Source organism: Hevea brasiliensis, chromosome 10 (assembly GCF_030052815.1).
Source record: "Hevea brasiliensis isolate MT/VB/25A 57/8 chromosome 10, ASM3005281v1, whole genome shotgun sequence".
In the NCBI taxonomy this organism is placed as follows: domain Eukaryota; kingdom Viridiplantae; phylum Streptophyta; class Magnoliopsida; order Malpighiales; family Euphorbiaceae; genus Hevea; species Hevea brasiliensis.
The window spans coordinates 90,931,213-90,953,574 of record NC_079502.1 but is presented as its reverse complement, the minus strand read 5'-3'; the positions used below and the strand labels follow the sequence as shown (position 1 = coordinate 90,953,574).

Below are 22,362 nucleotides of genomic sequence, written 5' to 3'. Positions count from 1 at the left end.
TGATTAATCTATCTTCTTAAATCTGTGTTAAATTACTTGAGGTGATAACTAGAAGTGTCTCATTGTCTCCCAAGTAAACATACTTCAAATGCTCATGTAAAGGCTTGAGTTCAAGAACTGGTGCCTGCACCACAGAAGGTAATAATTTTGTGTGATATACAGGTAAATCGATCTTTAGTACTCCATACCTTTTTTGAAAATGAGGTAGTGACTGTAATGCCATTACTGCCTCTTGAACCTCTACACTTAATGGTGGATTGGTACTGATTTCTTGAATTTCTTGACTAATCACCACTTTTAACTCATCTTCCATGCTTAACTCAAAAATATCCTGCACAATTGTGTCAACAACATCAATAGAAAAAACAAAATAATCATCAGCAGGATATTTCATGGCATCAAAGATATTAAATTTGACAGTCTCTCCATAAAACTCCATAGTTAAGGTACCATCATCCACATCAATTTTTGTCTTAACAATTTTTAGGAAAGGTCTTTCAAAGAAAATCAAAGCTGACTTTGATGAGGGAACACTATTCTCCATATCCAGAATGTAAAAATCTACAAGAAAAATCAATTCTCCAACCTGCACCAACACATCCTCAAGTACTACCAATGGGTAAGCATTAGAACGATCAGCTAATTGAATAATGACACTGGTTTCTTTCAAAGGACCCAAATTTAAAGTTTGAAAAACTGAATTTGACATAACATTAATAGATGCTCCTAAGCAGGGAATAGAAAATGAACCTGGATCCTTACACTTAGGGGGTAATTTTTGCTGAATTAATGCTGACACATTTTCCCCCACACTGATCTTCTCATTAATCCTCAACTTGCGCTTTGTAGTGCATAGTTCCTTAAGGAATTTAGCATACTTGGGAACTTGTTCGATCTCATTAAGTAAGGGTATATTCACCTCCACCTTTCTGAAAGTCTCTAAAATTTCTTTCTCTTGTTCTTCTTTCTTCATCTTGGCCAACCTATAAGGGAATAGAGGAAGAATAGAATTATTAACGTTATTCAGTTTAGGTTCAGTATTTATCTCAACTTCAGACTCCTTTTCTCCTTACTTCTTCTTTTTCATTGACTCATGTGGAGTCTGATTATCAACTTCTTTCCCACTCCATAATAGTATCGCACTTGTATTTTCTCTAGGATTCATGACTGTTTGTGATGGGAGCTTTCCATCTTGGATTATAAGTACTAGAATAGAGATTATAACTGCGTTGTGGCTGTTCATAATGTCCTACTGCATTAGCATGTTGCATTAATTCATCCTCTTGTAACGCAGGACACATGTCAGTAGCATGACCCGAACCTGAACAAATTTCACATACCTTAATAGTCTGTATGTTCCCTACAGCCAACTGCCTCACCAAAGAAGTTAAATCAGAAATTTGTTTCTCAAGGTTACATGTACTTACCTCATTAACCTTCATAGGTGTGTGATCCATTCTCATTCCAAACTATTGAGAATTTGCTGTCATGTTAGCAATCAGCCTCCTCGCTTCATTTGGTGTTTTGTCAACCAAAGCTCCTCCACTGGCAGCATCTATCATACTGCGGTCCATTGGTAGCAATCCCTCATAGAAATACTGAATCAACAGCTACTCACTTATTTGATGATGGGGACAGCTTGCACATAGCTTCTTAAATCACTCCCAATACTCATACAAACTCTCTCCATTATACTGTCAGAAGAACCAAATTTCTTTTCTTATATTGGCAGCACGGGAAGCAGGAAAATATTTCTCCAAAAATATCTGCTTCATCCCATTCCATGAGTTGACAGATCCAGAATGAAGGTAATAGAACCAATCCTTAGCTGTGCCTTCCAATGAGAAAGGGAAAGCTCGAAGCTTGATTTGAACCTCTGAAACTCCTTGAGGTTTCATGCTGGAACACACAATATGAAATTCCTTTAGATGCTTTTGTGGATCCTCACTTGCAAGACCATGAAATTTAGGCAACAAATGGATTAGTCTAGATTTCAACTCAAAAGCAACATTTAAAGCAGGGTATTAGATACACAAAGGCTGTTGGTTTAAATCAGAAGCACCAACTCTTTCAAAGTTCTAGCAGCCATGGTTTCATTTTTGGAATTTGACTCTGACTCCGAATCCGAACTTAACTCCTTTGGAGATTGGACTCCTTAAGATGTACTTGGAATCCGCCTAGCTTGCTTAGCCAATTTTCTCAAACGTTTAGCTATTTTTTCTACTTCTGGATCAAAGATCAACTCACCAGATTGAGAAATTCATGTCACAAACAAAAAGAAATCAAAGTAAAAACAGAAAAATGCTTCAAAACCCTAAAAAACAATCGAATTTGGCCTCAAGAGGGTGGGGCCAAGGAATCCTATGGATTGATTGGTCTTGATCAGAGTGTCGTTTCCTTCAAAATAGGTATGGGCCGCCCTCCAAATTCAACCAGAATTTTTAATGAATAGTAACACTGAACAGTAACACCGTAATATTTTTTTTTCTTCAAAAACCTGAAAATAGCAACAGCTCACAAACAAAATTAATAACAGAATATTCTAACACAAAAAACACGAAATTCAATAAATTTCATTCCCTGGCAACGGCGCCAAAATTCTTGATGGTTGTCGAATCCACCAGAAATTTAATTAACTGAAATTACCAGTTGTGAAATATTTTCTGCAATAAGTGGTAAGTCCAGGTCAAACCCTAGAGACTGAATTATTAAATTTCGTGCACTTGTGTAATGGAAAAAAGAAACAAAGGTTGGGGGGGGGGGGGGTAATTCACAATCCAAAGAAGAAATCAAAAATAAAAAATTAAGATCTAAAATTAAATAAGAAACTCTCAAATTAAACAAACTTCAGTCAAAGGTAATTCTCATTCCAATGCATTGATTCGATCATAGACAAAAGAAATACAATTATATCTTATTGAATACTTAACGTAGATTTACCAAATAGCGAGGTAAATCCCTGACTTTCCTATACTCATCAATTCGAGCCCAGCACTCTTATTAACTCTAATTATTAACTGAGTTGGTATTAAGCAATCCTCATCAAATTAATAACTGCTTTAAGAAAAGGAAGTAGTTAAGCTGAACAACAATTTATGAAGCATAAATCATTTAATCCACCCTATTGTTTCCTTAGGTTATTATCAAAAACTTGGATCATAATCAATAAAACCTAATTACTACTCATTTTCAATCTTACATAACAATTATAGATTATGAAGATGAACTAGCAATTGATCAAATCAAATAATTAACTAATAGGCCTTTTTAGCAAATCATTCAACAGATCAAAAATAATTAAATCAGAAAACAATAGATATTCAAAAAGACATAAATTAAATTAAGAACCTGGTCTCACAAATCACACATAAGAACTTGAATCTCTTGAACTGAATTAAAAACTTAGCCACCCATGTTCATAGCTTACAGAAAAAATAAAGGAAAAATAAAGAAGAAATCTGAAAAGAGAATGGAGAACGAATGTCTTCTATGGAGAATGAAGGTCTGAATTAGGATGCTTTTAGCTGCTGCCCAAAGACGTATTTATAGTCAAAAACCTAATCCCAAAGATAGGAACCAAATTAGGAAAAGTTTTGAAATTCAAAAAGGTAGATTTTCAGCCTGTATTCATGTTTCTGGAATCAAGGCCAATTTTTAGTGACTTTCTTTCCGAATCTACCTCTGCTCTCTTCAGAAAAGTTATAGCCCTATTTCTTAGCTTTCCAACGGGTACTCATTTTCCCAAATCCGAGGTCTACAGCCCAAGTTATGGCCCAAAAACTGAGACTAGTTCAAACAGACGGTCTAGTCTATAGTGACGATTTCATTATCGTTTTTAACAATTAAAATGGCCTCATCTCACATCCAGCCCTTCATAGAAGTTATAGAGGTGGCTCTTAAGGTTCAATTGGGCTTAGCCTTGCTTCATTTGGACGTCTGAAACTCTAGATACAAAATAAATGCTAAAACTAGTCATGACACATCAATTCTGGGCTTTTGCAATAGATCCATAGCTCATTTTGTCAACCTTGGAGACTGATTTGGGCTTTGGTCCCTCTTTATCATTTGAAGTGCTCTATCTTAGCTTTTCACTGGATTAAACAACACTCAATTTGGAGATCCACAACTTTAGAAATACCTAAAAAATACAGCAAAGGTCAAATGCTGAAAATTTCTCTATGTAACACAATTATTCCACAACTATCTAAAAATATGCCTAGATGATAAATATATTTTAACCAGCTGAATTAAACATAAAAAGACATTAAAAACACTAAATGTGATGAGAGTAAAATTAATAAATTATGCACTTATCACTCTTTATTATAATTTAAATCAACAAATAGCCAAATGTTGAACAAAGAATTGAAAAATAATAGCAAAAAGAAAGCAGGCAAGCAACTGGTGTCATCAACTAGCAACTTGTGTCATCAGAAAGCACAAAGCAGCTGGTGTCATCAAATAACAAAAATCAACTCAAAAGAAAAAAAAAGCAGCAGATGCAGCATAGGTAAAACACTAAATCACTGAAGATTTCAACAGCATAATGGGGGAAAAAGTGAAAAGAAAAGAGCATGCTAGCAACAGCCATGGCTTGAAAACCAGCAAAAATGAAGAAAAGAAGAATAAAGAAAAAGTAGCAGATGCAGCATAGGTGAAACCCTAAATCACCAAAAATTTCAGTAGCATAATAGGGGAAATTTTGAAAAGAAAAGAGCATGCTAGTAGCAGCCATGGCTTGAAAACCAACAAAAATGAAGAAAGGAAGAATAAAGAAAGCAGCAGCCATGGCTTGAGAACCACCAAGAAGGAAGAAAAAAAGATGGAGAAGAAGCCGATGATGAGAAAGAAGGAGAGAAAGGAAGGAAGGAATGAAAAAGAAATAGAAGAGGAAGTAAAAAATAACGAACCTGAATGCAGAGGTTAGCCAAGTTTATAGAATCTTCTTCTTCTTCTTGTCTTCTTCTTCTTGACTTCTTCTTTTCACCTTTTTTTCTTTAAACTTCTACCATCGGGGTGGAGTGGGGTTGTTGTAAAAGTCCCCTTCATTAAATAGGGCGCCTGGGATGTGCTTTGAACCTAGGTGCACCTGGAGCCTAGGCAACGCTTTCTTAGTGTCGCCCGCCTAGACTGTTTTGCTGCCCAGGCAGCTGAGCCTCCATCGCCTGGTGCTTGGGGTGCACCTTAGGCATGCCTTTAACAACTGTGGGAAGAAGAACATTTTGAAAGACTAAAAGTGAAGCAGATTGACAAAAAGATAAAGTGAGGCTTTTGGGTTTACATGTTAGTGGGTTAGGTGGCAGTGTAGTCTTGGTCTTGGGAGTGTAAATAAGTATTTTATTAGTAAAAAATTAAATTTTTTTATAAAATATAAACATTACTAACTATTAATCATATTTTTAATTATTTAGGATTATATTATTTTAATAATAATAATAATAATTAAATAACTTAAAAATTTTAAACAATATGTATATTATGTTAAAAATTATTGCATTTAATTAATATTTTTAATTTTTTATAAACATTTTATGTTAAATAAAATTAAAAAAATAAATCATGTATTGAATAATTATAATTTGCATATCCTAAATCAAATTGGTATATCAACTAAATGTATTACAAATTGAATTGGTGTACCAACAAAGCCTACCTCTATGTACCTTGTATTTTATTAAGTGGCATACCATGTACCACGTACTCGTACCATGACTCGAGAGTACCACATTACAAGTAATTATGGTATAGGTCATATTTGTTAAGGGCATGCTTCAACGATGCCTTGGGCGCAAGGCATAAGGTCCCAGTTTATAGCACCTCAATCATTGAAAGGCAGACAATGTTCAAGAGCCACATGCCTTTTTTCAAGGTGCACTTTTAGCAAGGTGCAAGGTGTACACCTAGGCTCGCTTTTGCAACATTTCACAAAAATTTCAACAGAATTCTGTCATTTTTCTTTTAAAGAATAACATATATATTGTAGGATGATAAATGTTGTTAGCATTGACAAAAGCTAACATTAATGTGTAGATGACAATAATTTTTAGGAAGAGCAAAAATAATTAATATATATAGTACTTTTTGGAGTAAGATTAGCCTTGGAAGTAGAGAGTAGATTTCATTCAAAATGGGAAAACTAAAGTAAGGAAGATAGAGGAACTCTCTTAGATACTTCTTGCGTATTTAAGTTCGTTGTTTGGGCATATTGTTTTAACTCATAGGATAATAAGATCAAAATAGGATGGATGAAATGGAGGAGTGCGAACAGATTTGCTTTGCAACCGTAAGATCCCTGACAAAGTGAAGGGTAAATTCTATAAAATTGTGTTCAGGCTAACTATATTTTATGGGATTGAATGCTGAATGCTGGGCATCTAAGGTACAATATATCGGCAAAATGAGTGTGGTAGAAATGCATATATTAAGATGAATGTTTGGTATTACAATTATATATAAGATTAGGAATGACCACATCTGCCTAATAATGCATGTGCCATACATTGTGGATAAAATGAGAGGATCAATTATAATGGTTTGGTCATGTCCAATATAGAGCATTGAATGCCCCAATATGGAAATGTGATAAGTTAGGTGTGAAAGGAGTGAGAAGAGAAAGGAGGAGACTTAAGATGACGTGGAGAGAAGTTGTATTTAAATATTTATAATTTTTGAATATTATTGCAGAATTGATAGCTAAATGGCAACAAAGATCTATATAACCAACCCCAACTAGTTTGGGACTAAGGTTTAGTTGTTTTTGTTTGGGAATACTTTTAAGATTGTTGTGTTTTGGTAAGGATGAGTAAAAGATTAGGAAACAAAAAATATTCAGAATTATGACTTATTTGGTTTAAAATTGAGGAAGGGAAATTAAGACCCAACAAAAGAACTTTTTATAGGACAAATGTGTTCGGCCTACCAATTTTTTTTTCCTCACAAAATAAGCTACAACTTGTGGCTTAAGTTAAATTCTTACTAAGATTTTAACAGATTCATCCTTAAAATTCCTATTTACTTTACATATAAGAAAAGTGAATTATAATTATCTTGTCCTTTTTCTCTCATGTTGTGACACCCCTTACCCGTGTACAGTATATCCGAGTAAGCAATGTCACACGGTGTATCGGCACACTCTATTTTACCTTAATCAATTTTTGTCATAGTTTTGAATATAATTTATGAAATATAATTTATTTAAGCCATTTATCGAATTTATTATTTATTTGAGGTTTCGAAAATTTTTAAGAAAATCCGACAGAGTACCGACTAAAAATGGAAAAAACAGTTCTTCGGAACCTGTGAAAAACACTTCCTATGATTATATTCAATCATCTCAAACTCCAATATCAAAATCTCAATATTTTTCAACCATTCATTTCTCAATCATTCATCTCATTTAATAATCATGTGCCAGTCACAGATAAATATTTACTTTTCCATTCACAAACACAGTCTTCATTATTTACATGAAAATCAAAATACATTACATAAGTTTCATTTACACGAAGGAAAATAAAAATAAAAAAAAAATCAATTACAAAATACCAAAATGAAGCCTAGTGTCCTACCAATACACTGTAGATGGTGAGATGACACGGACACTATGTAGAGCTGCAGGATGGACTCACCCAGTTTGTGGTCTACTGGGCTCTCGATCAATATCTCCAGAACCTACGCGTGGCAAAAGTAACGCGCTAAGCAATAATGCTTAGTGGTGCAATAATAAAATAACAAGAAATAACAGAAGATAAATATGTATTGAATGTGCATGTCTTATTTATTTTGTATTTGTATATCCATTCATTTCGTTAACTTTGTCCACTTTCATTCATTTGGTTGCCCAAGTAACCTATACTGGACGATTGGACTGGATAAACGGGTAAACTGGCACTGGGTATCTAGTACCTCGGGCCGTCACACCATCGGTCACATGTGCATCTCCCGGTGTGCAACAAAACAGCTAATAAGCTGTAATGACAATAGGCACAAGGCCAAATATCAACACAAGGTCAGAATGGCTGTAGACCCTTATTTTGTGATGAGTATGTGCATTGAGGCCGTGGGAAACCCGATGATGAAAAATTATATGACTGTAAGATGTAATTGGAGGCATGGAGCTGAATTATTAATTCTGTGGCATGATCTTGAAAAAAATAAAAATAATAATAAAATTTTGGGGAAATTAATTTAATTAAATAAAATTTTATTTTGTTTAAATTTAATATGGGTAGTTCTTAAATGGATCTAATTAAGTTTAATTGGGCTCTATGGTCCTAAGAAAGCCTAGTTAGGAATTTTAAATGGGACCCATTTAATTATTTTCTAAAAATTAAAATAACAAAATATCTCTCTCCTCCTTGACCCCACTCTCTTCCTCACTCCCTATTGGTGCCTTCCATTTTTTCCTGTCTTCCTATTGGTTGAAACACCTCACCCATATCCCAGTCTTATTCGAATTCTGCAATCGCAGTTGTTTAAGTCATCTGAACTTTATCACCCTAAGACTCCAAATCCTACCACACCTCTTCCTCATTCCCTATTGGTGCCTTCCATTTTTTTCTGTCTTCCTATTGGTTGAAACACCTCACCCATATCCCAGTCTTATTCGAATTCTGCAATTGTAGTTGTTTAAGTCATCTAAACTTTATCATCCTAAGACTCCAAACCCTATCACACCTCTCTCCCAAAACCCTATAAATACCCTACTAGAGAAGAGAAGAAGGGGATGATGGGAGGAAAGAGGAAGAGAAAATTCAAAGCTATAAGAAATTTAGAGATATTCAAGACTCTTTGAGTTCTTCCTTATTTTTTCTTTTCTTCAAGAAGATTTTCATACAAGATTTCTAGAAGGTCAGTTTTTATTGTTTTCTTTTCAAGATCTACGCCACACAATATTTTAATTCTATGCTCTTTGTCTTCAATTTATTTTATATGTTCATATTGATCATGTAATCATGTTTAATTTGAGGGGATACACAACTCTGCACATGTTTAGTTTCTGTCTCTCATATTTTTATTATTTTTCTTTATTTTCCGAATCTGTAAAAAATTTGTAAAAATTATATTCATATTCTACACGAAATTCCATTAATTTTAGGCTCAAGAATCACTAAAAAAGCTTTAATATTTTGTAAGTTATGGCTGTTTGAAGTTAGGGTTCCTGTAAAATCTGATTTGCAGGATATCCGACTTGTGGAGCCCATATCTCCCTTGTTCCTTAATATTTTTGTGCAAATCTAGTGTCTAAAATTAACTTCAGAATCTTATGAATCTTTTCCAATTGGTTTTGCATTCATATCTTTTGTGGTTAATGAGTTATGGATTTTATAAAAAGTAGTACGATTCTGTCACGTAGAAGAGTTACGATTTATGTAGATCATTCGGCTAGGGTTTTGTTTGATTTATAAATTTTATGTTACTGTATGATATGTAGGCTATCTTCTGTAATTTTTTTATGATTTTTAGGCATGTTTAACTATTTTTAAAAAATCAAATTTCTTGCTACTGTTAATCTGCCAGAATTTGAAAATTGTATATTTATGCATGTTCTTGTATTTTCTTAGGTTTTAATTGATATTTGATCTATTTTCTGTATTCTTTTAATTCAAGAAGTGTTATAAAGTGTTTGGATCATGTTAGAACACTTAGACCATTAGGTAGTTGTAACTAATTAGGAATCTTAACCCTTTAGGAGACTAGAGTTAGAATCCAATGTAAATTGTTATTAATATTTTCTTTATTTCTTTTATTTTCTTTAGTTTCTTTATTTTTTATTACAAACAAAATTGGTAAGTAGCCCTAAGGTAAGTACCAAAGAGGGCATTTGCGCGGAGCTTATATGGAGCTAAACGGGAGTAAGCCAGGGATATCATTGCCATACTAGAAGAGAAGACCCTTTTTTAAGGGTAGCTTGCCCCAATGGCAACCGTGCATTTACCAACAAGTAAGTAGTTCTAAACTTCTCGAATAACCATTGGCATGAAATTGTAGTAATAATAGAACTTTCATTTGGTAAATTAAAATTAACTTTGTTTTTAATTTAATTGACTTTTGCATGTAATTAATTTAAATAAATACTTTGTAAATTAAAATCAATCTTGTTTGTAAATTAAACTAATATTGGCATGTAAAATAAATTTAATTTAATACTTGGTAATTGTAAAATAAATTTGCATGTTAGAAATCTTTGTTAGGATGTGAGTGTTTGGGACTTATGTGATATTAGAATAAATTACACATGTACATAATTAACTTAGTTCAATTATCCTTAGGGTAACTTGGTGAAAATTAATTAATTAGGTTAAATAGAAACATAGGGTTATTTGAAATTGAATTTGTTTGTAAATTAAATTCCCAATAATAAATTAATTTTAGTCATCCGTAAATATCATTTAAATAATTAGCAACCCCATAGATAGGAATTACTTGTGCATGAAAATTGTGTGTAAACAACAACCCTTTTTGTGAATTACTTGCGTGTGTAGGATTAGAATTGCATTTTTTAGGATAAAGTTTAATAAAGGAATAATAAACAAGACTTCTAGAAACATTAGTAGAGGACTGGCACTCGAATTAACGAGGTTAGACCAGGCGTAAGGGGTGCCTAACACCTTCCCCTTACGTACCCACTATCCCGAACCTAGACATTGGGCTATGGTAATGACGGTTGTGGAAACTCTGCAAGGAGTAAGTTGCCATCCATGACCCTCGGAAGAAACACTGAATATGTCCCGGTTATTACCCGGGTGGCGACTCCTGTCTATCTATGCCTTCGTGACATAAATCCTTAGTACCGTGGTAGTGTTATGGGAATACGGTACTTACCAGTGGTTTGATTCTATTAGGATTGTATGAAGTGCATGTCTAGGAAATGCTGTCTAAGGAGGTGGTACTTAAGTGAGACCATTGTGACTCCACCATCTTTCCTGGGCATTACCTGGTGCATTTTATATAATTCTAATGGATGATATTTCGCCTCACGCCCCCACTCCCTACAGTTTGGCGACTCCACTGGGGACTAAATGGATAGTTACTCCAACATGTTTCTATTAGTCTAATATTATTCCTCTGTTAAACTTTTTGCATTGCACTACACTATCACACGGATCACCCTTACCCTTTTTAGCCCCGTTAGTACTAGCCAAGGAGACCATAGTTCTATTCGAGCTATGACGAATTGGTGAATGCTAGCACCCCATGCCCGTACCTTCGAGTATATAAAAGAGCCACAGCTCCGGCCGTTGTGCTTAATGGATAAGCTCTCGCATGGGTGACCCTTTTCATACCCAATGAAGCCCATGAGCCATAGATTTTAACCCTAGGTACCCCGTAGATTTTTGTTGTGCTAGATTTATAACCTTACTATTCAAACCATAAGTTCTAGTGGTAGTTGAGATGAACCTAGGCCTATGCATAGGCCCAATGTGTGTATAGGCCCAAGTCCATTTCAAAACCCATGTTAAGCAAGAGGATGCTTACTTATGGTTAAACTTTAAGGATATAAATCCTTTGTTTGTGAGGGAAGGATCGTCCTGGACCACCCCTTGTTGGTGTGTCCAGTGTACCATAGCCTAGGATAGAATTTTTTCTTACCCTGCATGTGAGAGTTGAAGGTATAAGGGGGCGAAGATTCAGTTCTTTTTTCGGTTTTGATTCAGTCTTTGGTCCGATTTTAGTTCAGTTTATATGGTCTGGTTTTGGTTCATTTTTGGTTCTATTGGTATGGTTCAGTTTTGGTTTTGTAAAAATAAAGGCAAAAAAAAAAATAATAAAAAAATAAAAAATAAAAATAAAAAAAAGAAAAAGAAAAAAAATGGTCCATTCATGCATTACATGTACATAGCATACTTAGGTTAATCCTTAAATCTTATTTTTTTGAGCAAACATAGCCTCAAAACACACCAAAGAGACTTCCAATCAGGTCACTTGGGTTAGGGAAAGGGATGAGACTAGTAAGGATTTCACCTGCACTACTTAAGATGGAAGAAACTATGGCCGTGGTTGATGAAATATTGAACACCATGATGTTTGAGCTAGAAGAGACAATTGTGGTCAACTTTAGAAAGAGGCCCCAAGGTAGGCCAATTAAGTGGCATTAAAGTTATTGAGGTTCAAATTGTGTCTCTCACCCCAAGGAGATTTTTTCCAATTCAGCCAACCCTTATCTGAAGTTTTGGAGCTTCTCAAAGTTCAAGACCTCCTGTAGCTCTTAGCACCCAGACCACTACCAAATCCACTCCCACCTAGCTATGATATCAACCAATGTTGCCGATTCTACTAAGCCCACAGTCATGACACCGATTGATGCTTTCAATTTAAGCATGATATCTAAGACCTAATTGATGCCAAAAGGATAATTGACCCAGAAAATCAACCCAAAAGCCCCATGCCTAGCCAAAATTTCCACCTACATCAGGTATCTACATGATCTCCATCACCCCAAATAACCCTAACAGAATTATTGACTTTATCCAACCCATCCAAAAGCCCAATGAACCTATCCAACCCATTCAAAAGCCCAATGGACCTCAGTCTATAATGGTTATTGAGATTTGTGATAATTCTAGCTATGATGAGGGTTTTTGGATGTCCGACTGATTCGATGAGGAGATAGTTGCATTATAACTAGATGGTTCAGTTCCACTAGTGTCTGATTTTCAAGTTGTTGGGATCTATGAAAACTAGATGGATTTGAAAGTGGCTATTGTGAAGAAAGGGATGAAGTTTTTTTCCTGCATGGGCCTAGGAGAAAGTATAGATGGTCCGTGACTTTTCTTGAGATGAAGGCGCGATCACGAGTCATGGTTTAGGCTATGAGCTAATGAAGAGGAAGAAGAGCCAAAGCCTTCTAAGTTCTTGAAAGCGAGTGCAATTACCTTGACTTATTATTTGGGATTAAAAGACGTGAAAGTGCTAAAGCAAAAATCAGCACCATTGATCAAAGGATCAGTATGAAAAACCAAACACCTAAAGCTACACCCCTATGTTTGAGTCTATCTTTTGTAATGCTCACAGAGTGATATTGATGTTTCCAATTCGATGTACTTGATAAAGATTTCGAGGCAAAGATCAATAACATTCCCAGTCCTTCTGCTTACTTGTTTGATGTTTATTCTAATGGGCATATGCATGGCATTCATAATCATTTAGAGTCTATTTTTGTTAATGCATCAAAATCGATCTCTATTAATTTGGGTACACCAAATAATCCTAAAGACATTAAGTTAGCTAAAGATTTAACCCAAGAAGAAAGAGATAAATTTATAGCCTTGTTAACAAAGTACCAAGAAGCACATGCCTCGAGCTTAAAATCAGATGGCCAATTCCTAAGCCACGCTGGTGTCCCTATAGGAAAAGAGTGATCAAAAGTTGACTTTGTTAGTTATCCTAATGAGGAGTAAAATTTTATGCTATGAAGGATTAGTAGTAGCACATGTGGACCTAGAGGGAGAAGGAAAATGAAATGAAGACATAAGGAGGTCTCTGGAAGTGAGAGAATACTTGCAATAAGCCTACAAAAGAGATAGAGCAACAATTCATAAATTAGCCACTCAACTTACTTTAGCTGGGGGGCAATTCTACAAACTCTTATGTGTGATAGAAAAATAAATTTGAGCAAATAATGAAAGAAATACATGCAAAAAATGTGTAGTTCCCATATGAATGGAAATGTTCTAGTTGGAAAAAATATTCAAACATATAAGGATTGGCCTGAAAAACTCCCTTATGTTCTTTAAGGTTATCATAGTACTGCAAGGACATCCACGGGGGCAACCCATTCTCTTTAGTAGATGGGACTAAAGTAGTGTTATCCATTAAGCAAGAGGTCAAATCCTTGAGAGTGATGCTAGAAGCTAAGATCCTAGAAAATGAGTGGGCCTAGAAGAGATATGAAGAACTAGCTTTGATTGATGAAAAGAGGATGTGAGCCTTGTATCATATGCAGGCTTATCAGAGGAAGATAGCTAGAGCCTTTAATAAGAAGGTGAAGCCAAGAAAGATCAAAGAGGGAGACATGGTTGTGAAACAAACTCGGCCCATCCCTTTTGATCCAAAAGGAAAGTTTAAGCCAAACTGGGACGGTCCATACATAGTCAAAAAGATCTTGCCAGAAGGTGCTGTAAGAATATTAGACCTGGATGAAAATGAATTTCAAGAACCAGTCAACTTAGACAAGCTCAAATGGTACTTTGTGTGAGACAGGTCCGCTAGGCTGAAAACCTGCAAAAGGTGGTCTAGGCAAAAGTAAGGGTCAAAGAAAAAAGAACGAAAAAAAAAAGAAAAAGAAAAAAAAAGAGAAAAGAAAAGAAAAAATGCTAGATTGAAAACCTGCAAAAGGCAGTCTAGGCAAAAGGAGAGATGAGAGAAGATCTGGATGGAAAACCTGAAAAGGCCATTCGGCAGGTTATAAAGCTTATTTCTAACTTTGGAATGTTAGAAATTTAGCAAAACTAAATGTAAGAGGGAGTAATGGTGTACCTGAATAAATAAAGAAGTTTTTATTGTATTAACCAGGAATAGGTTTTATTTAATTATGATTGTGAATGTTTGTGTCTTGAGGGATACATCAAAAGATTAAGTAATTGAACTGCATTGTTTTGATTTAACCTTTTGTCTTGTGAGCATGATAGAATAGGTGCTTGATATGAATATCCTGGTGATTGTCTAATTTCAAAGAAAAAAAAAAGGAGAAAAAGAACAAGAAAAAGAAAAGAAAGAGCTCGCTAAGTGGAAAACCCGAAAGGGCCGCTTAGGCAAAAGTTAGAGCAAGCCCGCTGAGATGAAAACCGAAAAAGGCATTTCAGGCAAAAGTTAAAGCACAGAGAATGGAGTTCATGGAAGAGAAATGAGTCAAGGAAGAAACCATAGGGGGAGAGAAGAAAAAGAAAAATCAGAGGGAAATTGTATTGTGACCTTAAGGAAGTCTTTTTAGTGAATGGTTTTTCTCAAAAATTTTGTTGCTAAAAGAAAGTTTTTGCAAAAGAGATCCCTCAGAGGACTATGTTTTTTTATAGAATCTCCAATAAAATTTGCATTCTCATGATAGGAAATAGCATACAGAAAGCACAAAAATCAGAGAGAATTTTGAGACCAAGTTATCCCAATTTTTTTCAAATCACGAATTAGATATTTTTTGGTAAATCCTTAGACGTTGTTTAGGGTGCACGACATAGTTGTGTAAGGCGTAGAAGAACACGCATCAACATGTCACCTGTAGGTGTGTAAGGCGTAGAAGAACATGCATCACCACAGTTTCAAGTGTCGAACTACGAGTGGGTCTGATTCTTCCTCAGGATAGCGAGGGGGATACGTAGGTAGTTTAGGATCATGGTCCTAAATACGAACCCACAATATTTCATGACAGATGTTTTTTTGGTAAGTCCTTAGACGCTGTTTAGGGCACATGGCATAGTTGTGTAAGGCGTAGAAGAACACGCATCAACATGTCACCTGTAGGTGTGTAAGGCGTAGAATAACATGCATCACCACAGTTTCAAGTGTCGAACTACGAGTGGGTCTGATTCTTCCTTAGGATAATGAGGGGGATACGTAGGTAGTTTAGGACTGCGGTCCTAAATACGAATCCACAACATTTCAAATCACACAGTTGCCATTGTCATGAGACCGTAGCTAGTCTCATGACACAGAGTGTATCGACAGAGCAAGATGCACTCAATTTTCACATGACACAGTTATCACTGTTATGAGACCGTAGCTAGTCTCATAACACAGAGTGTATCGACAGAGCAAGATGCACTCAATTTTCACATGACACAGTTATCATTGTTATGAGACCGTAGCTAGTCTCATAACACAGAGTGTATCGACAGAGCAAGATGCACTCAATTTTCACATGACACAGTTATCACTGTTATGAGACCATAGCTAGTCTCATGACGCAGAGTGTATCGACAGAGCAAGATACACTCGTTTTTCACATGACACAATTATTACTATTATGAGACCGTAGCTAGTCTCATAACATAGAGTATATCGACCGAGCAAGATATACTTGATCCTCATAGCCAATGTTTCATAGTTATTAGAAATTTGAGTTTCACTTTGACGAAACTTGAGCAATGCTTTCGCATTGATTTCAACTTTCGCCAAAGTGGGGGGCAAACTGTAGACCCTTATTTTGTGATGAGTATGTGCATTGAGGCCGTGGGAAACCCGATGATGAAAAATTATATGACTGTAAGATGTAATTGGAGGCATGGAGCTGAATTATTAATTCTGTGGCATGATCTTGAAAAAAATAAAAATAATAATAAAATTTTGGGGAAATTAATTTAATTAAATAAAATTTTATTTTGTTTAAATTTAATATGGGTAGTTCTTAAATGGATCTAATTAAGTTTAATTGGGCTCTATGGTCCTAAGAAAGCCTAGTTAGGAATTTTAAATGGGACCCATTTAATTATTTTCTAAAAATTAAAATAACAAAATATCTCTCTCCTCCTTGACCCCACTCTCTTCCTCACTCCCTATTGGTGCCTTCCATTTTTTCTGTCTTCCTATTGGTTGAAACACCTCACCCATATCCCAGTCTTATTCGAATTCTGCAATCGCAGTTGTTTAAGTCATCTGAACTTTATCACCCTAAGACTCCAAATCCTACCACACCTCTTCCTCATTCCCTATTGGTGCCTTCCATTTTTTTCTGTCTTCCTATTGGTTGAAACACCTCACCCATATCCCAGTCTTATTCGAATTCTGCAATTGTAGTTGTTTAAGTCATCTAAACTTTATCATCCTAAGACTCCAAACCCTATCACACCTCTCTCCCAAAACCCTATAAATACCCTACTAGAGAAGAGAAGAAGGGGATGATGGGAGGAAAGAGGAAGAGAAAATTCAAAGCTATAAGAAATTTAGAGATATTCAAGACTCTTTGAGTTCTTCCTTATTTTTTCTTTTCTTCAAGAAGATTTTCATACAAGATTTCTAGAAGGTCAGTTTTTATTGTTTTCTTTTCAAGATCTATGCCACACAATATTTTAATTCTATGCTCTTTGTCTTCAATTTATTTTATATGTTCATATTGATCATGTAATCATGTTTAATTTGAGGGGATACACAACTCTGCACATGTTTAGTTTCTGTCTCTCATATTTTTATTATTTTTCTTTATTTTCCGAATCTGTAAAAAATTTGTAAAAATTATATTCATATTCTACACGAAATTCCATTAATTTTAGGCTCAAGAATCACTAAAAAAGCTTTAATATTTTGTAAGTTATGGCTGTTTGAAGTTAGGGTTCCTGTAAAATCTGATTTGCAGGATATCCGACTTGTGGAGCCCATATCTCCCTTGTTCCTTAATATTTTTGTGCAAATCTAGTGTCTAAAATTAACTTCAGAATCTTATGAATCTTTTCCAATTGGTTTTGCATTCATATCTTTTGTGGTTAATGAGTTATGAATTTTACAAAAAAGTAGTACGATTCTGTCACGTAGAAGAGTTACGATTTATGTAGATCATTCGGCTAGGGTTTTGTTTGATTTATAAATTTTATGTTACTGTATGATATGTAGGCTATCTTCTGTAATTTTTTTATGATTTTTAGGCATGTTTAACTATTTTTAAAAAATCAAATTTCTTGCTACTGTTAATCTGCCAGAATTTGAAAATTGTATATTTATGCATGTTCTTGTATTTTCTTAGGTTTTAATTGATATTTGATCTATTTTCTGTATTCTTTTAATTCAAGAAGTGTTATAAAGTGTTTGGATCATGTTAGAAGACTTAGACCATTAGGTAGTTGTAACTAATTAGGAATCTTAACCCTTTAGGAGACTAGAGTTAGAATCCAATGTAAATTGTTATTAATATTTTCTTTATTTCTTTTATTTTCTTTAGTTTCTTTATTTTTTATTACAAACAAAATTGGTAAGTAGCCCTAAGGTAAGTACCAAAGAGGGCATTTGCGCGGAGCTTATATGGAGCTAAACGGGAGTAAGCCAGGGATATCATTGCCATACTAGAAGAGAAGACCCTTTTTTAAGGGTAGCTTGCCCCAATGGCAACTGCATTTACCAACAAGTAAGTAGTTCTAAACTTCTCGAATAACCATTGGCATGAAATTGTAGTAATAATAGAACTTTCATTTGGTAAATTAAAATTAACTTTGTTTTTAATTTAATTGACTTTTGCATGTAATTAATTTAAATAAATACTTTGTAAATTAAAATCAATCTTGTTTGTAAATTAAACTAATATTGGCATGTAAAATAAATTTAATTTAATACTTGGTAATTGTAAAATAAATTTGCATGTTAGAAATCTTTGTTAGGATGTGAGTGTTTGGGACTTATGTGATATTAGAATAAATTACACATGTACATAATTAACTTAGTTCAATTATCCTTAGGGTAACTTGGTGAAAATTAATTAATTAGGTTAAATAGAAACATAGGGTTATTTGAAATTGAATTTGTTTGTAAATTAAATTCCCAATAATAAATTAATTTTAGTCATCTGGTAAATATCATTTAAATAATTAGCAACCCCATAGATAGGAATTACTTGTGCATGAAAATTGTGTGTAAACAACAACCCTTTTTGTGAATTACTTGCGTGTGTAGGATTAGAATTGCATTTTTTAGGATAAAGTTTAATAAAGGAATAATAAACAAGACTTCTAGAAACATTAGTAGAGGACTGGCACTCGAATTAACGAGGTTAGACCAGGCGTAAGGGGTGCCTAACACCTTCCCCTTACGTACCCACTATCCCGAACCTAGACATTGGGCTATGGTAATGACGGTTGTGGAAACTCTGCAAGGAGTAAGTTGCCATCCATGACCCTCGGAAGAAACACTGAATATGTCCCGGTTATTACCCGGGTGGCGACTCCTGTCTATCTATGCCTTCGTGACATAAATCCTTAGTACCGTGGTAGTGTTATGGGAATACGGTACTTACCAGTGGTTTGATTCTATTAGGATTGTATGAAGTGCATGTCTAGGAAATGCTGTCTAAGGAGGTGGTACTTAAGTGAGACCATTGTGACTCCACCATCTTTCCTGGGCATTACCTGGTGCATTTTATATAATTCTAATGGATGATATTTCGCCTCACGCCCCCACTCCCTACAATGGCTAAAAGCCATGAAATCACAGAATGGCATAATGCCATGTGCAGTACTGCTAACTGAACCCTATTGGCATGCCAAACTATCCAAACCAATCTTGTTAGGTATACTAGGGCATTTGATACTTTTGAATTCTTCAATTTTTGAATTTCAAGTTTTGGTGTCACTATTCACTTCATTGGTCAAAAAAAAGTTGACTTTTGCATAGAAAATAGGTGCATTGGTTTTAACACCCCCAATGTACCACATTTTGCATTTAAAACTTGTTGGAATAAGTCACCAAATCCATTTCCAAGCTTAGCACCAAGGGGCAGAAATTTCAGATTTTGTACCATAAGTTTACTGTTCCATTAGGGACTGTTACATTGAGAATTTGAGGAAATGGTAAACATGAAAGTTGTTCCTCATTTTTTCTAGTTGAATTTATTTTTTTGAATCATTCCATTTGGAGTTTTGTAGCTCCAGATATGGTCCAAAAACCACAGCTGGCCGGATTTCAATTCTGCAGAATTTACCAAATCTACAGTACCATGAACAGTGACTGCCACTGCCTTGTTGGATAGGTTCTGGTCAGAATTTGGGGTAGGTTTCTTCATGAAAGTTGTTTGTCTATGTCTTACCTTGTTGCTGTAAAACTTTCAGGTCAAATGGACCATTCTACAGTGAGTTATGGCCAAATGAACAGTTACTGTTCATTTGGTCATTCTGCAGAACCTGTTTGCAGGGTATCCGGATTGGGGCCAACTTTTGGTCCTCTTGCTTTGGTCTTTTGAGCATGGTTTCTTCAGAAAAATTGTGCCATTTTATGTCTAGTTTCATGTCCAATTGGCCAAACACCAATTGAACCTACACAGCCAAAGATATGGCAGTCCAAGTGGGCTGGACTCACAGCCTCCCTGCTGCTGTCACTAGGTAGCCTACCAATTTGGTTTGTAACACTCTAGTTCACTTCAAATTATGATTAACTTACCTCAAATGGTCACTAATTGACCATTAGAATGTTCACTAATCATTTCATAAGCCAAGTCCAATTTTCACTCCCAAAACCCTAATTTCCCATTATGATTCACACAATATGCCTTAATTAACTAGCTAATTCACTATCCACATATATATATGCTTTAAACATGATCTCTAGTCCACTTTAAGTCCATCAAAACAATCAACCCTATCCCTTCCTTAGGGCTGCCGAAATTCATGGTAAACATACACATAATTTGTATTCATTTGGCTTACAAATTCTTACTCCTTTTTAAGTCTCTAACATGGAAATAAAGAGTTTTAGGTATATATGTGCACTAACCTCTTGTAGGGCAGAATTTTCCAAGCTTAAACTTCACTTCCTTCCCTTTTCTTGGCTGCCAAAAGGTTATGCAAGGTGCAAGGATGAATTTTAGTGAAAGGAGTAGGAGGATTTATGGTGAAAGGAGGAGAGAAATTGAGCTTGTTGAAGGTGTTAATGGAGGTTTGGTGCTAGGGCAATGTTTCGGCTAGTTTGGGGAGGATGAAGGTGGCTGTTGGCTTTTTGATTTCTTTGGTCTTTATTGTCTCTTTTATTAGTTAATTAAATAATTGTTTAAATGCAATTGGTGGGAACTTTTAATTGACATCATAATGATGTCATAATTTGCTTTTTATGGATTTTTCTTTTCTTCTTTCTTTACTAACTTCAAATTAATTTTTCATCAACATTAATTCATATTTTATGTCATAATAATTATTTACTTAACTGGACAAGTCGGCCAAAAATCACCTCTGAAGGCGAAATGACCAAAATGCCCTCCGTTTGGCTTAACGGGTCAAAATTGTCTGTACCGATTGAAAAATTTTTCTAAATATTTTCTTGGCATTCTAATGCCATAGGAACCTCAATGACCCTTCTCTGGAGTCCCAATAATTATTTTATGAATTTTTACCTGGGTCTAGGGCTCCTAGTTGCGAGAACCGCAACTTCCCTCTGGTTACCCATCGCTTGGGCACCGGCTCATTTGACTTAATTGTATTTTATTTCTAAAATTTTTACTAAATTTTTCTTATTAATATTTGAGTTAATTATGGTTCTTGACTTTAATTTAAATATTTTTCCGGACGTTCTAGCTGTCCGGACCGACACCGGTCACCGGAACAGTAAAATGTACGGAGTTGCTACCGGGAGGGTGTTACACATGTTGTCCTGTTTTTTTTTTTTTTTCCTTCTCCTTTTCCTATTTAAAATTGATCTAGCCAGTAGTTAAAAAGAAGAAGGTCATACAATGATGATATCTTGTATGGTGGATATATGATGGAAGGATTATTGCTGTAGACTCTAATTATATTGGGCTTTTTATTTCTTTTGAAAAGAAAATTTTCCTGGAATGTAAATATAGGGAGGATGTTTTGGTTTTGTTTTGATCTAATCTTGGGATTATTCCACTTTACAGGATGGCGTTTTGATGCCACCTTGAATTATGGTTTTTCAGCATTCCCACTTTGGTGATATTTACCATCTCAAAGCTAATGATTGAGGTAACTATCTTGTTCGGATGGTATGCACCTATTGTATGATGCCCATGCTCTGTCACATACATGGATTCATTATTTCATCTTCTCAACTGCATAAAATTCCTTGGTCATCTATTGGTATTTTTTTTCTACATTATCATGTTTAGGCGGATGGAAAAGAATATGAATTATACTAGAAGGATTAGACCTTTAGAAGTAAAGGAAGCACTTAAGAGAATGAAAGTGGGTAAAGCCTGTGAACCTGATGAAATACCAATTGAAGTGTGAAAATGTTTGGGAGATATAGGAGTGGCATGGTTAACTAAATTATTTAATAAGATTCTAAACTCAAAAAAAATGCCTGATGAATGGAGGAGGAGTATTTTAGTACCTATTTTTAAAAATAAGGGAGACATACAGAGTTGCTCAAACTATAGGGGAATTAAACTCATGAGCCATACTATGAAGTTGTGGGAGAGAGTTGTGGAGCATCGACTACGTCATGATACTTCTATCTCTCTCAATCAATTTGGTTTCATGCCTGATCGTTCAACTATGGAAGCGATCTTTCTCATTAGAAGCTTGATGGAGAAATATAGAGATGCGAAGAAAGATCTACACATGGTTTTTATTGATTTGGAGAAGGCTTATGATAGTGTTCCAAGAGATGTCTTATGGAATGTGTAACACCCTAGGCAAATCCCACATCGGCAAAACACGGGAGAGATGCTAGGTTTATAAGTTGGTGGTTCGTAACCCCTAGTGACGCGTTTTAAAACCGTGA

At 35.0% G+C, this 22,362-nt stretch overlaps 1 non-coding gene across 1 annotated transcript; it reads left to right on the top strand.

Moving 5' to 3' along the window:
- The first annotated feature begins 1,620 nt into the window (after nt 1-1,620).
- On the top strand, nt 1,621-1,727 carry LOC131169892 (small nucleolar RNA R71). The gene has a single exon (XR_009140839.1). It is a non-coding gene; the product is annotated as a small nucleolar RNA R71 (small nucleolar RNA).
- The last annotated feature ends 20,635 nt before the right edge of the window (nt 1,728-22,362 follow it).